This window comes from Hibiscus syriacus, unplaced genomic scaffold (genome assembly GCF_006381635.1).
Source record: "Hibiscus syriacus cultivar Baekdansim isolate YM2019G1 unplaced genomic scaffold, ASM638163v2 tig00111990_pilon, whole genome shotgun sequence".
Lineage (NCBI taxonomy): Eukaryota > Viridiplantae > Streptophyta > Magnoliopsida > Malvales > Malvaceae > Hibiscus > Hibiscus syriacus.
The window spans coordinates 410,854-428,600 of NW_024063231.1; the positions used below are offsets into that span (position 1 = coordinate 410,854).

General features: G+C 37.1%; 1 long non-coding RNA gene and 1 pseudogene across 1 annotated transcript; both read left to right on the plus strand.

The window, feature by feature from the left end:
• The first annotated feature begins 897 nt into the window (after nucleotides 1–897).
• On the plus strand, nucleotides 898–16,269 carry LOC120173905 (annotated as a pseudogene).
• Nucleotides 9,925–10,994, plus strand: LOC120173908. Its single transcript, XR_005521105.1, has 4 exons — nucleotides 9,925–10,007; nucleotides 10,083–10,142; nucleotides 10,400–10,471; nucleotides 10,674–10,994. It is a non-coding gene; the product is annotated as an uncharacterized LOC120173908 (long non-coding RNA).
• Nucleotides 16,270–17,747: the final 1,478 nt, after the last annotated feature.

Sequence of the window (17,747 nt, forward strand, 5' to 3'; positions counted from 1 at the left end):
CGCACACACATTTTATATATTTGAAGTTCGAGTCCTTGAAGAAAATTCCTTGGTGATTGAATTGCTCAATGCCTAGAGAGCGGCGCGAGAATCTCTAGGTCTTCATATGTATTATCATTTTTTCCTATTTAAATAAAAAAAGGAGATTCTTTTTATTCATGTCTTTTGTTTCTAAAGTGTTTTTTTTAATGGCTTTTCATTACTTTTAATTCAATCTTAATCTGTCTAAGCAATACTAAATGGTTTTTCTTCTATTTTGCAGCCTCTCCCTTTGAAGCGCCTTACGGAGGGTCTTAAAGCAGCCAAGAGATCTACTGATGATGAAATATGCAAGCTGTTTACTAATGTTTTGTGCATTCATCCTCCTCAGGTAATTCCACGTGAAAGAGAGACCTAAGGCCAGATTTAATTGTTCAAATGTTTCTCTTTAATTTTTTTGCTACTCTATCCAGGAGGAAGATCTCCTTAGAACATTTGAAACAACTTGATGAAGATCGGAGAATTGTGATTTCAAAGAAGCAATATAAATGAATTACATAAGGTAGCACTAAGTTTCAATTCGATTATTTGGCAACTTTCATGCTCAATTTTATGTTTTAAGGGATAGAAAGTGGTTTCAGTTGTGGATGCAGATGGAGCTTAGGCTTACTGTTAACATTGTTGTAACATTTTGTTTGTTGTGGGAATTTTATCGCTGAAACTACCGTCTTGTAGGTTCTTGAAGAAAATGAGCTGTCTTGCTTCGACCTATTACATACAAATATGATGGTGTGATACTGACTACACGCAGTAAGGATTCACATTCAGATAAATCTACCTTATGTATTTTTTACTTTAATAAGATGGTTGTAAATTTAATTTTGCCCCTCCCAGTAAATGTAAGTAAGTTTAATCTTCATGTTCCTCTCTGTCAAAGTTGCTTGTCAAGAACAGATAATCTTTCATGCAATAGGAACTGGTCACTTTGACCAGTGAAACAAAAGCAATTTCTTTTTAACTGGTTGATAGGTTAATCACATGGTGGTATCAGCTTTACCATCTTTTTCTTCCTGTGATTGCAATTAGAAGTGCCATTAGCTATATTGCTATGGCCAAATAAGTTTAGAAGCTGAAAACTCAACCATATGCTGCTTCTGTTAAGTTGGACTAGATCACTAGGAATACCACTTTTTCTGTTTGCAGGGAATGAGATCAAATAATTGCCCCATCAAAAAATAATTTGGTACTAAGTTACCTCTTAATTTTTGTTGGCAGAAGCTGAAAAGGTTGTTGGTTGGGCTAAAAACCATCACTTATCATCTTGTGCATTTCCTTCAATAAAAGGTGGAAGATTATGTTTGCCTCGTGTAGGTGTCCCTAAGGTGATAAGTATTTGCGTTCATGTTTAGTGAACATGAGTATCTATGTACTCTATATGCATAACAATATCAAGGATTCCACCGCTTGATTTTACTTATTCTTCATTCATGTAAAGCCTTGAAATTGCAGTTTTAAGATTGAAGGAGCAAGAAACATTATCTCGAAAGCCTGCACAAAACTTGAAGGCACGAATAATATTTCCATTGTTTATAATGAAATGTTGAAACTTTAATGTATCTTCGATACTGAGTTTTCTTAATGTGAATTTTGCAGAACCTTGCAAAGGATGAGTATGAAAGTAACTTTGTTTCAGCTGTGGTAGCACCTGGTGAAATTGGTGTCAAATTTGATGATATAGGTGCTCTTGAAGATGTGAAGAAAGCATTGAATGAAACTTGTCATTCTACCAATGAGAAGGCCTGAACTTTTTTCTCATGGAAACCTGTTGCGGGTATTTAACCATATATTCTTATGGACAGGGTTTCAAATCGCTGTCATGGTCGCATTTTCGGTCATTTAGGGTTTACCGTGATTGCGACCGTCGCGGGCGCTATTGCGGGTGTAGCGGGTAACTCAGATGGTGGCGAATCCGCTATATCGCAGACGAAATCGCGGTCGCGGAACGTTTTTTGAAACCCTGCTTATGGATGTTAATGTAAATTGGTTAAGTTTTCTGTATGTAACTCTGTGAATCTATTTTCAGCCTTGCAAAGGAATATTACTTTTTGGTCCTCCTGGAACCGGCAAAACCCTTCTTGCTAAGGCTCTGGCAACAGAAGCAGGAGCAAACTTTATCAGTATTACCGGTTCAGCTCTTACATCGAAGGTATGGAATTTAATGTTATCATGTCAATGAGATTATAGTACCTTTTTCATTCTGTAGACCCATTATTGTTGTCTGGCAGTCTGGCACTATTTCCAAAACAAATTCTTTGATCAAGGAAAATCCCACCTCAGCCTGAATTAACTAGCTGATGAATTTATCTACTTTTTTCGATAAATTTCTTGTTTTTCATGCTAGGCGGTGCTATTTTGTCTGTGAAGGCATTAGCACTTATGTCTTGTGAGTCTAAACGTGTCTGATTTGTTTGCATATTTCCTTTAACATATCTTTATTTTTTTTTCTTCCATTTTTTTTTTGATAGAAAGAGGCCTCATTAAAATCCTCCTTCAATCCCTCCATGTTATGAGAGTAACATGAAGGAACAACGAAGGAGGAAAAGAGAGCCAAGAAAACTTTTATTCACAAGAACCAGATTACAAGATTGAACAAACTCCTACACTTCCAACAGAAGAACATAAAACTTAACACAAAACATCCAACAAACAGGGAGGTACAATTCCTGTTAAACAACACAACAATAACCAAAAATCACCCTATCCCATCTTTAGCAAGTTTGTCAGCTTCCCAGTTTGCCGCCCTTGAAATATGCCTAAATATAATATCCTTTCCAATCAAAAGCGAAACTATATCCTTCACCAAGGATAGATGCAAAGGAGGGCTTAAACCCGGATTCTGGATCCACTTCAGAGCGTTGGATGAGTCTGATTCCAAGATAACTCTCTGATTTGCGACAAAATCCAACTCCTCCATAAGACAAATCCTCTTTTGATAGCCAACAGCTCTGCCAAGATAGGAGGACCACCCCCTATTGCTTCAGAAAACCACTGAAGTAATAGACCTCTGCTATCTCGAAACAGACCACCAATACCTCCTTTTTCCCAACCCGAAACCATCGCTCCATCAACATTTAACTTTAGAAACCCCTCCGGTGGAGGAACCCAGCAAGCAGGTTGAGAGCAATCCTTTCCTGATCTACCAATCGAATCAGCAATTTTCAAATCACCTACTAGAGAATCTAGAGGAATACCCACATCCTTGAAACGAGCACTAAACCAGGAAGCCACTCTAAATCTAACAATGAAGGATAATCTGACCAAATCCAGCTTTCCTTTCTGAAAGATAATCTCATTTCTACACTTCCATACTGACCACATCACTGCCCTAGGAATGAATTTCCAAATCAAAGAGTTAGTCATAAAATCATCCCACAAAATTAGAAATTCCATGGTACACTTTGGAGTCACCAATGACACATTCCACATTTTCAAGGAGGACCACAAACCCCACATAACCCTGCAATGCAGAAATAGATGGGAAACTGATTCCACCTCCCTACCACACAAAACACAACGTTGGTCAACAATCTCTGCAACACCTCTCTTGCTAACTCCTCTTTAACCGGTACTCTATGTTGCACTAGTTGCCAAACAAACAATTCCACCCTTGGAGGAGCTAAACCAGACCAAATATTCTTATCCCAATTCACTTGATTCTGCTCAGAACCACCTTGTTCATAGAAAGCGTTTAAACAAGATTTAGCTGTAAAATTTCCTTCACCATTCCCTAACCAAATCCAACAATCATCTTCAGTAGGAAAAGGAGAGGTATTATTCAACATAGAAATCAACTGCATCCACTGTTCTACTTCCCAATCAGCCAAATTCCTTCTCATTTGGATGTCCCACACCCAACCCGAAGCATTATTTACCCTAAACTCCTTCACTTTACCCGATTTATTAATTGATAGAACATAAAGTCTAGGAAACAACAATTTCAGGGGAACATCACCCAACCATACATCATTCCAGAACTGCACATCTTCCCCTTTCCCCGCCTTCAAACGCATATTCCTTTTAAGACACTCTCCAAAATCATCACTGTTGAAGAAGTTTTTAACCACACCTTTCCAAATCCACGATGCACGAGCTGGCACCGAATTCTCCAAAATAATGGACTTCGGATCCAAATTGTAGGCGACACAAATCACTTTCTTCCACCAAGATTTCTTATCAGAAGAAAACTTCCAAACCCATTTTCCTAGTAAAGCTCGGTTCAAAAGTGTTAGATTAGGGACCCCTAGACCCCCTAGATTTCTTGGTTTAGAGACCGACTTCCAGTTGACCCAATGGATTTTTTTCTTGTCAATCAAATCCCCCCACAGAAATGAAGCCATGATAGAGTTAAGTTTAAGTATCACAATAGCTGGGATTCTGAACATAGACAGAAAATAGACCGGAAGAGAGCATAGCACCGATTTGACCAAAACCACTCTTCCCGCTATCGACAGAGAATTAGCTATCCAACCACTCAATTTAGCATGAAATCTCGCCATTATAGGATCTCACATAGCAGCCGAATTCCTCTTGAACCCCAGAGGCAGACCTAAATATTCAGATGGAAGATATCCAACCGAGCAGCCAATAACTTCAGCCCAATTAGTTAGCTCCCCATCTTCAACATTGATTCCAAAAATCCTGCTTTACTAGATTTAACTTCAGCCCCACCAGAAGTTCATAAATCAGTAACACTCTTCTAATATTCCTCAACTCACGAATGGAACCTTTACTGAAAATTATAAGATCATCCGCAAATTGAAGGTGTGACAGCTTGAATGCTCAGTCCTGCCGTCCTAAATCAAACCCCGAAAACAATCCCATATCCACTGCTTTAGTTAACAGTAAATGCAGCAACTCAGTAGCCAAGTTGAAAAGCATAGGTGAAAGCGAACAACCCTGTCTCAGACCTCTGGAAATATGAAATTTCTCCGTAGGAGACCCATTTAACAAAACCGAAATCTCAGCAGTTGACATGCACTGGAACATCCACGACCACTTTTCACCAAACCCCATTTTACTCATAATTTGAATCAAAATTTTCCAATCTACCGAATCATAAGCTCTCATAAAATCCACCTTGAAAACTACTCCCTTCAGCCCTCTCTCTCCAAAAATCAATACTCTCATTTGCAATAAAAGAGCAATCCAAGATGTTTCTCCCCGGAATAAAAGCAAATTGGGACTGACTTATAATATCATTGAGATACAAACTCAATCTTCTAGCTAAGACCTTAGAGATGACTTTATAAAGACCTCCCACTAGGCTAATTGGCCTAAACTCTTCCAACCCTCGGATTTGCCTTCTTTGGAATAAGAGAAATGAAAGAAAAGTTCACCTCCGGCTCCCATACCTTCCCCACATAGAAATCCCTAAAAAACCGCATCATATCATCCTTCAATTTAGCCCAGAACTTCTTAAAAAACCCTAAGTTCAGACCATCCGGAACCGGAGCTTTGTTGATATCCGAATGAGCAATAGCTTCCCAAACTTCCTCTTCAGAAAAAGGCTTCTCCAAAGCTAAACACTGACCTTCGGACAGCTTGAGAAAATCCAGATTTAATTCCACTGCCTCCAGGGTGTTTGTTTGATTATACAACCTCTTGAAAAACTCCACCACTGAAGCTTTAATTAACCTAGGGTCTTCAATAACTTCACCATCAACTTTGATAGCTTTTATGTAGTTTATCCTCCCTCTAATTGCTGCACTATGATGGAGAAACCTTGTGTTCTTATCCCCTCCAATCTCCATTTCAATCTAGACTTTTGCATCCAAATTGATTCTTCCTTCTTTGTAACTCCCATAATTCTCTCTTTGCTTCAACAATAGAATTCATGACACCAAAGAAGACCTTGTTGCAATTTCATTTCCATATCCTATATCACAGACTCCAAGGTTCTGATTAGCCTGGTAATTGAAGAAAACCTTACCAGCCCAATTTTTGCGACATCCTTCACCCGGTTAAGAATTCTGGAAATAGGTATCGAGTTTTCCTGTGTACCCAGATTGAACAGTTCTTTTGTCAACAGTTCACTAAACCCTTCCTCCTCCAACATATAATTAAACAGTCTAAACGGTTTCGACCCCCAATTGCACTCTCTATTCTCCAGCAGAATAATATTATGATCAGAAATGGACCTAGGCTGCAGATTTTGGTTGATCTTTGGGAATTGCGAGAAAAAACTATGATCAACTAAAAACCGATCCAATCTCTCAAAATTGGGAACTTCCCTATTATTACACCACGTGAACTGACCTCCCAATAAAGGCAAATCAATTAGATTTGCCTTAGAGACAAAATCTCAAAAAATATTCATCGACATCAAATTCACATCACCACCCCTTTTCTCTTCCTGCGTCAAAAAGGCAATGAAATCCCCACCTAAACATACTGAACAGTCCACCTGTTCCAGAAAGGAAAATAAATCCCTGAAAAATGGCTCTTTATCAGCCTCCACACTTGGACCATAGACATTTATGAAACAACAATAGTTTGGCATACCATCCAACCAACCCTTTAACGCCACAAATCTAGTTCGGATGACCTTTTCCTTCACCACAAATACCTTCTGATTCCACATTGTTATTAGACCACCAGCCGAACCTACAGTAGGCACAACTGCCAAACCATTAAGGATTTTTCCTCCCATTTTCCTACCTAACATAGTGCTAACAGTTTCCAATTTGGATTCTTGCAAAAATAAGATAGTTGGTTTTTTCTCCTCTACAAATCTCCTAATAGCACAAGCTTTAACCTTCCTACCCAGACCCCTAACATCCCAACACATAATGGACCATTCTACCATCAAATGCATTTTATGACCATAACCCCTGAACCAACTACCACCCCTCAAACATCTCTATCCTTCACCAAAGGAACAACTTTGGTCAGGAATTCCTTTTCTCCTCCTTTAAACTTTACCCCCAATAAATTGGATACTTTCCAACACTCCATTGCTTCTGTCCTCCCCTGATTCTTTTCTCCTGCTCCAATAACATCATCCATACCATCACAACTTTTGGCAGCCCTCCTCTTAGCATAAACTTTATTATGATATCCTCTTGCGACATTAATACCCGATACACTCCCCCCAAAAGGTCTTCTCTGTGATAGAGAGACAGACCCATTCTGCATACCATATCCAACCTGTGTATCTGAAATTAAAGCCTCATTCTTATTCCCATTCTTATTTGCTAATGGACTAAAATGCTCAGGCCCAAATACTTCCCTCCTACCCATGTTGGAAATAAGCCCATCCTCTTGGACCACTTTATCTTTCCCCGAGGTGTCTCCTTGTAAGCTGACCACCTTTTTCCTCCCATCAGAAAAAGTCCCTGACACAGTCTGCTTGCTGCAACCTTCACCTAGTATTGTCCCCTCGTTACAAAGGTCAACATTTGAACTGTCCTCGGCTTCAGCGCTATTTTTCAAATTTCCCTCGTTCATTGGGCCACCTCCCTGTGAAAAACCTCGAACCCACTCTTCAACCCTGCTTCTAGAGTCTGACATCTGCTGAGAATTCAACTGCCCTTGCAGACCACCTCGATCCTCCCCTTTGCTCCCCTCTGACGAATCCTCCTCCCAAGGAACCACTGTTCCTCCTTGAGAACCATCTTCATCAACCCCTTCATCATCTTCCCCTTCTTCAAGCTCAGGGAAGAAATCATCACTGCTGTCTACCTTAATCTTGATAGTAAAGGACCTTCCAAGAGTATTAAAGATGACATATGGAGGGATGTCAAACGGACTTTCAACTCTTAATAACATATGAGCCACCCTACAATCAACTCTTTGAGCTGTCTGTTCTTGAATCTTCACTAATTTGCCCCATCTCGATGCCAAACTAGTAAAAAATGAAACTGACCAGCAGTTTAATGGAACGCCCATCATGGATACTGAACAGTAAGGTAATGGAACACCCTTCTCTTCGATCACAGGCTCCAACCTTTCAAACCAAAAGGGCAAAGCTTCCCACTTATCTTCTATAGCTGCTTCTTTCTCCTCCACAGACCGGAAAACTACCAAACATGCATTTTTCGCATAACCCCATCTAACTACCTTAACATTGATTCCCTCTGTTCTCAATGCCCTTTGCACAAACTCAACCTCAAATATCGCTTTAACGATACCTGTTAATGAAGTCCTCAGCCATGATCTTTCCTCCAATGGAATGAAGAAATCCATGTCCTTCTTTCCTCTCCTGTCCCCAAGGTTTCTGGATTGCTGACCCTCATCTTTTTTCAAACCTACTACCGTATCCTTATATGTTTGCCATCCTGGAACCTGTTCATCATCTCCTTCTTCCTAGCCCCAACCACTTGGCTAGATGCATTTTTCCTTTTCGAAACCTCGACACCTACAACTCCAGCCTCTACTACTCTATTGCGATTCAAGTTCCTCGGACCACCACTCCTCTGATATTTCGCATATGACACTAATATTCTCCTCCCATCAACAAGGACGTTGTTCATCTTCTCCTTAGCAGTAATCAAATCCTCCTTACTCGCAAAATGCACAAAGGCAAACGTCTTGTCCTTGTAGTTGGGTCTGCTATTAACAAACGGAATAAAAACTTTAATCACCTTACCAAAACGGCTAAAACGATCCCACAATACCCTCCTATGCACTCTCCTACTAAGATTGTCAACGAATGCAACCCACGATCCTCCTCCAGACACCACTCTATCTCCATCAGAAAGCACTTGTTGGTTGAAAGGCAGCATAACGGCTTAAAATAAATGCACATTAGATTGAAAACCATTAACCATCTTTGTGCTAATATGTACATCCTGGGAAAAAGAGTAAAAAGGAAGGAAACCCGAGGACTATAAAGATGGAAAAAGAAAATTCTCTCTGATTTGCTGTCTAATAGTTTTCTTTCTGTTTTGCTCTCAAAATCTTAGAATTTCTGATATTTCTTTCATCTGCATCACAGTGGTTTGGAGATGCTGAGAAGCTAACCAAGGCCCTTTTCTCCTTTGCTAGCAAGCTGGCCCCAGTCATTATTTTTGTTGACGAGGTGAGTTCCTCTCAAGGAATTAAAGAACATTTTTTTCTATTAAACTATCATGGACTTTTTAAATTATCATTACCCTTTCTGGAAAGATTGGAAGATTGAATGGGCCAAATTCTTAAGTGAAGATTATCCTTTCTGAAATGCAACAATTCCTTCGAGGTCCTCCAACTTGTATGGTAATCAACAAAGAAAAAAAATGAAGGAAAAAACAGCATACTCCATGCTATAAAAAAAAATATGCTGCAAAAAATTCATGTACCATGAAGGACTCAAGTAAAAGAAGCCCATTTCACAAGCTCTGTTAAAATTTTATTGAAAACCTTATTGTCATATGATTTCTTGCAACATGTAATACTATGAAAGTTCACACGAATGAATTGCCATTTTCTGAATATATATACACATGAATATCAGTTAGGGCTCCTAAGAGGATCGTTTTCAATTATATTTAAATTTTCTAGTATTTTGAGTCATTTTTTCATGATGTTTGGGGTTAAATTTTGGAATTAACATTTTGCATCGTAGGTTGATAGTTTGCTGGGTGCTCGTGGTGGTGGTTTTGAGCATGAGGCAACTAGGAGAATGAGAAATGAATTCATGGCAGCTTGGGATGGATTAAGGTCAAAAGATAGCCAAAGAATCCTCATCCTTGGTGCCACAAATAGGCCATTTGATCTTGATGATGCTGTTATTCGTCGCTTACCAAGAAGGTAAATCCAACACCCGTGAGGTTCTGCATGCAAGTTCCTCTTACGTGTTTGCTAACAGTTATGGTAGTCGCCAGTATTGCTAATGAACTATGCTGGATGGTCATTTAGGATATGTTGACCTACCCGATGCTGGAAACCGCATGAAGATACTGAAAATATTCTCTCACAAGAGAATATAGGACCTAATTTCATTTGAAGAACTTGCAAATGCAACTGAGGGGTATTCTGGCAGTGATTTGAAGGTAAAATATTCTTTTTCAGTACCACTTGAATTCTTAAACTGTCTGGCTCATGATTCTCTGTAAGTTCGCGTGCAGAACCTCTGTATAGCTGCAGCATACAGGCCTGTTCAAGAACTTCTAGAAGAAGAAAACAAGGTACTTTGTTGTGCATTAAATGCTGTATCAATAGATCGTGCTTCTACGCTAGTAGTCCGATCTTTCACATTAATTCCTACGCACCTTCTGTATTTTCTTCCCACATCTTTTATGCTATTCTGCAAGGATGAAGTAACTATTATTTTCATGCACTGTTTAAAGAGAGATCCTTAGTATTCTGTTGGTAAATTAACATTGTAGGAGGATAAAATGTTCAGTTTGATTCTCGTGTTAACAGTTTTCACTTGATTGTCTAGGGTGGCAAAAATGATGCAGCTGCAGTACTAAGGCCTCTTAATTTGGATGACTTTATTCAGTCAAAAGGCAAGGTAAGATTACCCTTGTTTATTAATATAAAATGCAAAACTATGTATTTGTATGGCATAAAGCCACAAACAACTTCCTGTGCTATAGCTGTGGAAAAACTTTGAAAATCAAACATCCTCGTGATGTAGACATATCTCTGTTTGACACTGGCACGGTCCGAGTAATATTGGATATGATGCACAATTGTTTTTGTTAAAAAAACAGGTGGGTCCATCTGTTGCTTATGATGCTGCAAGCATGAATGAGCTGAGGAAATGGAACGAGCAATATGGGGAAGGTGGTAGCAGAAGGAAGTCACCTTTTGGTTTCTGATGCAATTTTTTTGCTCCACTTTTTCCCCCTTAATTTTAATTTTTCATCCATTTTTGGAGCGGATGAGATGAGAGAGGGGCAACAGGTAGCGTTGTTGTAACTTATTCTGGGTGGGGAAGATCCCCTTAGATGCAGAATGTTGTCTGATTTATTTTTCAATAATTGTATTTGTTAGACATAGATTACATAAATAGACATATGATCATTCAAATATGCACAAAAAATTTTGAATGTCTTTTTTTTCTTCCCCCCTGATGTTCCACTTTGAATAGTACATAAAAATTCCAATGTTGCTATTTCTAGTAAGGTTAAAAAGTGTAGATCAAAGATCATAAAGGTTGGATTTTTTTTCTTCTGTTTTTAATCGTTTGACTTGGACAATTTCCTTGATTATTTTACAAATGTATTTTATTATCTAATTTAAATTTAGCAAATGAAATATTTTTATTTAAATTTCTTTTTGGGTGTATCATATCAAATTATTTATTTTCAGCTATCTAGTTTTAAGATGAACCATTGTTTGATATATTAGCAGAGGTCTCTGAACTCTAAGCTGTGCTACTTGTACTCTTGTCAATTGGACGGGTCGGCTTGAGTTCATATGAAGTAGATTTGGATGGATCGGTATGTGCTCAAATTGTTTTGGATGGAATTTGCAGTCATGTAATGCTCTCATTTGGTTCTTATTGTCTATGAATATTTAAATTCGAAACATAATGACGATTCTTCTTCTTAGATTACTGATGACTTACCCACTTCGCGAACGTTTAATTTTAATATTTCATGCAAATACTTATCAAGGAAGATACAGTAATGGGATCAGGCCTAGTGAACTTGGGCCATGAGTTGGACCTATATTTTGTTAGAATCCAACCTAAAATAATCTGACTCACGAACAAACCTACGCTTTTGGATCTCCCAAACACAAGATTATCATACAAAGTGCTGTTGTTTCTTCCTTCACTCGCACTCACTTCACCAGATCTTTATCTTTCTCTTGTTACCAACGCTCTTCTCGCACTTTCCTTTGCCTTCTCCTTCCACCACCATCTCTATTCTTTCCTTTTTCTTCTCCCTGTTTCTGATAAAGCTCCACTATACCATGTCCTTTGCACCACGATCCTAGCTTTAAATTTTCTTCTAACATTGATAACGAACAGGTTTGCTGCTTGTTTTATCTCTTTCTTCTTTCTAGTTTTGTTATAGTTTTCACTAAGACGGTTTGAGAGCTAAGAAATCAAATAATGCAAGTGTTACAATTTACAACTTGTTTTTGTTTTTCATCTCTCTTCCAGATTTCTCTGTATTCAGCATGTCTGCAAATTTAAATTAGTGAATGCCAAGGTGATATAGAAATGTATGTAATTAATGAATTTAATTTGAGTATTGTGGAAATATTGTTAATTTTTTTTCTTCTGATAGTATTTTATTGAACCATCCTCTATAAGCCGTCGTTAATCCAACTATCCTATATCGATTCGAAAATATTACTATCTTTTAATATATATATATATATATACATAAATTAAATAATTAAATTGTTTTTAGTATTATTAAAATTTGATATGTATAATTTATGCAAATAAAAATGATTAGATCATTGAGTGGAAAAACGTCGGCACGAGATTTTATTGTTTTAGATTTGATATTAGTTCGAGTCTTGAAAATTGTTTATAATATATTTATGAAGAACCAATTGATCTTGAAAGAAGCTAACAATGTTTGATTTATGTTGTTTAATATTATTTTAAAATTTATTTATTGTTTGGGTGCAACATAGATGGGAACAGGCACAGCAGACCTTTGCTGATGCTCAGCAACTTCAAATTCAAACCTAGTTTCCCTTTTGCTTCTTCTTCTTTAAAACCATTCTACTCAATTATTAACAATAATCTCAGAACCCGAAGTTTCTCCACGAAATCAAAGTCGTCTTTGCAGCCACCGGATTTCCCTCGCTTGGCTTAAACTGCTCGAATTTCACTCGCCCCTAATGATGTTTCTTCTCTCTCTCTCTCCCCCCCCCCCTTTTCCCTCCATTTTAATTCACTTTATCATATTTTTTTCGCTTTGGTTTCAGGTTGAAGAATTTGCTTCCAAACTCCGACAAGTTATAGACTGGTATTACATGTATAGATAAAAGATTTTGAGAACTGATTTAAATTCAAATAAAGATTGATATTTGGTGAAAGATTTGGAGATTTCTCAACAAACTGAGTGCTGGTTTTTAGGTTTTTATTTGTGATTTTAGCTGCTATTGTTTATTGGGTTATTGTTCAAATTATCTTTTTTTGTCATTGACTTTTCGAAAACTATAAAATGGTAGTTAAATTTATCGAGCTGTTATGGACTGATTGCAAAATGGTCATTGTTATAGAACTTTATTATTGTTATAAGGCCGCGTCTCGATAGATTTAATGGCCATTTTGTAACTTTTGAATGTAAAGGGACTAAAAAGATTATTTGAGCATAGTTAAGTGACCTTTGGTATCCTGAACCCTTGTTTTAAAGATGAAGCTTTTAGAAATATTGTATGGTTATTATTCTTGTACTACTTTTGAAGAATGTGCTTGTAATCCACAAATATACGTAGTTTGATCACATTTTACAACTTGAAAATGGCAAAATAACAGAGGGTTCTTGGGTTATTTATTGCAGGTTTGGGTAGCTTCAAGCTGTTGATCTTGAGAATGTGGAGCCAGCTCTTAGAGCAGGTACTTAAGAGACTCATTTACATAAATTCGTATTTCGTCCTTGGTAGTCGGTGGTGCAATTGTGCCGTGCGTTTGTGATATGCGTTTGAATGAGAGCAAACTAAAATATGGCGTTGCATCGATATCGAGCATGATTGAGGCATTCGTTAACATATCGGTGAAAAGTAGGATCTATACAGTTGCTATATTCAATGCTTTCAAAGGCAAAAGGCATGACTATTCACACAAATGGCTCTCAGTCAGGGTAAAAGGCACATTTATATATATGTATACGCATGTGTATGCATTGTAAGGCACATTTATATACATATACGCATGTGTGTATGCATACACAATGAAAAGTAGTTTTGATACCCTTGATTTACTACCTGTTTGAGTTGTGATTAGGCCTGTAAATGAACTGAACGTTCAGCGAACCGTTCATGAACCGTGCGGCGGGAATTTCGTTTATGTGCGTTTATTTATTAAATGAACGAACATGAACAAGATTTTGTGTTCGTTTAATTAAATGAACGAACATGAACATAGGTCTCGTTCGTTCATTTACGTTCGTGAACGTTCGGTTATGTTCGTTTATATGCGTTCAATTATGTTCGTTTATGTGCGTTCATTTATGTTTAACATAATATTCTTAAATCAATTTTGGTGACCAATTTGTATGTATCTTAAAAATATTAATTAATATGATATTTTGATGACCAACTTCATAATTAACCCAATTTTACAACCTGATTAAGCGGTAATACAAAAAACCCTAAATCTAAAAACAATATTTTTTCAACTATTCTCCAGCCCGTCATTCAGCCGTTCTTGATAGCCAAATCAAGGTTGGAAAACCTGAAACTGCCCTCGTATTGCTTCTCTCTGATCATCTCTCTCTAAAAAGCATTGTAATATTCCATAAAAAAATCAAAGCCTTTCCCCTCGTTTTCATCTCTGTATTGTTTCTCTCCGATCATCTCTCTCTCTGCTCTGCTCTTTGGATTGCTTCTCCCCGTTCCTCAAATGGTATGAACTCTCGCCTTTTACGTATATTTCAATTTTGTAAAACTCATCGCCATTCCAAGGGGAAAGAGAAGGAAAAACTATTTTATTATTTGATTATTCATGATTTATTATCCCTCTTCTTCTTGCCTGAAAGTTGGTTTTGGATGTCGAACGCTGTACGATGATCCTCAACATGTTTAATCTGGTTGATATGAAAATAGATATATCATATATCCATTAATTTTTTTTTTGCTTTCATTTTGCTTGGATTCGTAGAAAGTATTAACATATGTGCAGAGGAATTAAGATAGAAATACTAGGGATGGAAGAATTTTTTTTCCTAGTTTTTTTATGCGTGTGTGTTTGATTTATTTTGTGAATGGTTTCCAAATGGCTGGTTGTTTGGGTGCAGTCCATAAGCCAACTCAACTGCTGCATTGCAATTCCCTATCGACTTTTGTCAAATACTCATTTACTTTACTCCCTTTTTATTATTATATTTGGAGAGTTGGTAATTTTGGACGATTATCAATACATTTGGATCCATTATCTCCAATTCTGATTATACTAAAATTATCCTTTTCATCCTCAACTTTATTAATTTAATTATAGGGTAAACTCCATTATCTCCCTTCGGTTATGCCCATGTAGGGAGGTTGTTTATGTTCGATGAATATGGTTTTTGTTGCTGAGCCGATGTATCCATTTGGTGTTGTGTTTGCGGTATATCGGAATTGATGTCCACTTTGTTATAACTCCATATACATGCTTGGTTTGTATTGGTGTTAGTATGATATGGGGAGTGGATTGATGTTGAGATGGGTTGAAGATTGATGATGTTTTGGTGTTATGTATTGTTATGATGCCATATTTTAGTAGGTTTAGTTATTCTGGTTGCTACTGTAAGTTGGTTTCATTCCATTGTCGTTGTGCTTGCTTTACATCAATTTAGCTGTGCTGTTTTAGTTGATATGCCACTGTTTTAATTTGATAATAGAAAAAAATCCTTTTATTTACTAATGCTAACATTTACTCATTGTTGTACCACAGATGTCTGATTCGCCACTTGAATCAACTGAATTTGAATCAAGTACCAACACTCCAACCATGGAAAGTACACAAAATCCAGATGTTTTTATTACAACTGATAACGAAGAAGTAGATGCAGTAGCTACAGCTAGTGTAGAACACGTTGATGCAACCAATAATGAAGAACCAACTCCATTCACTAGAAGAAAGAGAAAGAAGACTTCGGGAGTTTGGGAACATTTATGGATGCTAAAGTTGCATGATGGAATTGACTTGTGTGAATGTAGCCATTGTGGAGAAAAGTTTAAGAAAATGAAATATGGAACCACCACACCGTTGCATAGGCATATTGGTGATTGTCCAAAGTTGAAAGTGGTTAACAGAGGTCAATTAAGTTTAAAAGTGCAGCCTGGCAAATCAGATTATTTATCTATGGTTCGAAATTGGAAGTATGACAATGCAAAGATGAGAGAGGTTATTTCCCACATGATCATGGTTCATGAATTACCTTTTAATTTTGTGGAGTATGGACTGTTTAATGTGGTAATGAAAGAAGCAAATCCAGGATTTAACAAGATTTCACGTGCTTCTGTTAAACAAGATTGTATTTCCAGTTATGAGATTAGAAAGAAAAGAGTTCAAAAATTGTTGGATTCTGTCAAGCGTGTGAGCATCACTACAGATATGTGGACATCGAATCAAAACATCCATTACATGGTAGTTACATGCCATTTTGTAGATTCTGATTTCAAGCTTCACAAACGCATATTAAGTTTTGTTGACGTGCCTCCACCGTATTCTGGTGTATGTATCTATGATTCACTTTTTAAGTGTCTAAAGGAGTGGAACATTGAGACAAAGGTGGTGACTTTGACAGTGGACAATGCTAAGACTAATGATGTGGTGGCTAGAAAATTGATGGAAATTTTGAATCTTCAGAAGAAACTTGATGTCGGTGGAAAATTATTTTATGTGCGGTGTTGTGCACATATTCTTAATTTGTTAGTTCATGATGGTCTTGGAGAGATTGAAGACATAATTCATAATGTTCGTGAGAGTGTGAAACATGTCAATGCCTCTCCGTGTCGATTGCATATTTTTAGTGAACTCGCCAAACAACTTTCAATGCCAAAAAAGCACTTGATTTTAGATGTTAGTACCAGGTGGAATGCTACATATGCTATGTTGTCTACTGCTTTAGAGTTCAAAGAAGTGTTTGTGAATTATGCCGATCGAGGCGAGGAAGACTGGAAAAAAGTTGAAGAGGTTTGCTCATTCTTGGCACTTTTCAATGAAGCTACAAAAATCATTTCAGGTATAACTTGATTTCTTTTTATTAATTTTTAATACAAAGAATTTAATACTAATTATTATTTTAATATTATAGGTTCCGAATATCCTACATCCAATTTATTTCTTAGCGAATTGTTTGGGATAAAAGAAGCATTGGATGCAGTAGTTTTAGGAGGAAGTGATTACATGGTAGTATGGCTATGAAGATGAAGAAAAATTTGACAAGTATTGGGGTACTTGTAACTTGTTAATTTCAATTGGTGCCATTTTAGATCCCAGGTATAAATTTAAGTTGTTTGAATTTTATTTTAATGAATTTATTTGAGTTCTAATTGATGTCATTCTCTTTATCAGGTATAAAATGAAATTGCTTGAGTTTTCTTTCCATACTATTTATTCAAATAATGAGGCTTCGAGAGAAATGCAAATAGTTCGATGTATTTTATATGAGTTGTACCAAGAATATGTTGAGGTTCATAAAGCAACAAATGTTGTTTCATCTACTGATGGGAGTCAAAGTGTTAGTATTGGTGGTACTTCTAAGAGTAGTGTTAGCTCCTTATTCAGTCAGTTTGGTAAAGGTATTAAAACTGGCACAGCTAAATATGACCAACATATTAGAAGTGTCGATACTTTTACATTTGTCAAGTCAGAATTGGACACTTATTTGGAGAAGGAGTTTTAATTGGTGAGCCTGGTGTATATTTTGATGCATTGGGATGGTGGAAGGAGAACAATCTTAAATTTAACATTTTGTCAAAAATGGCTATTGACATATTGGCAATTCCGGTCACTACTGTTGCTTCTGAATCTTCTTTCAGTGCTGGTGGGAGGGTTATTGATCCGCATCGATCCTCTTTAGGAACTAAGATAGTAGATATGCTTGTTTGTGGAGCTGATTGGTATCGTCAATACTATGGGTTGGAGAAAAATAAAAACAAGGTAT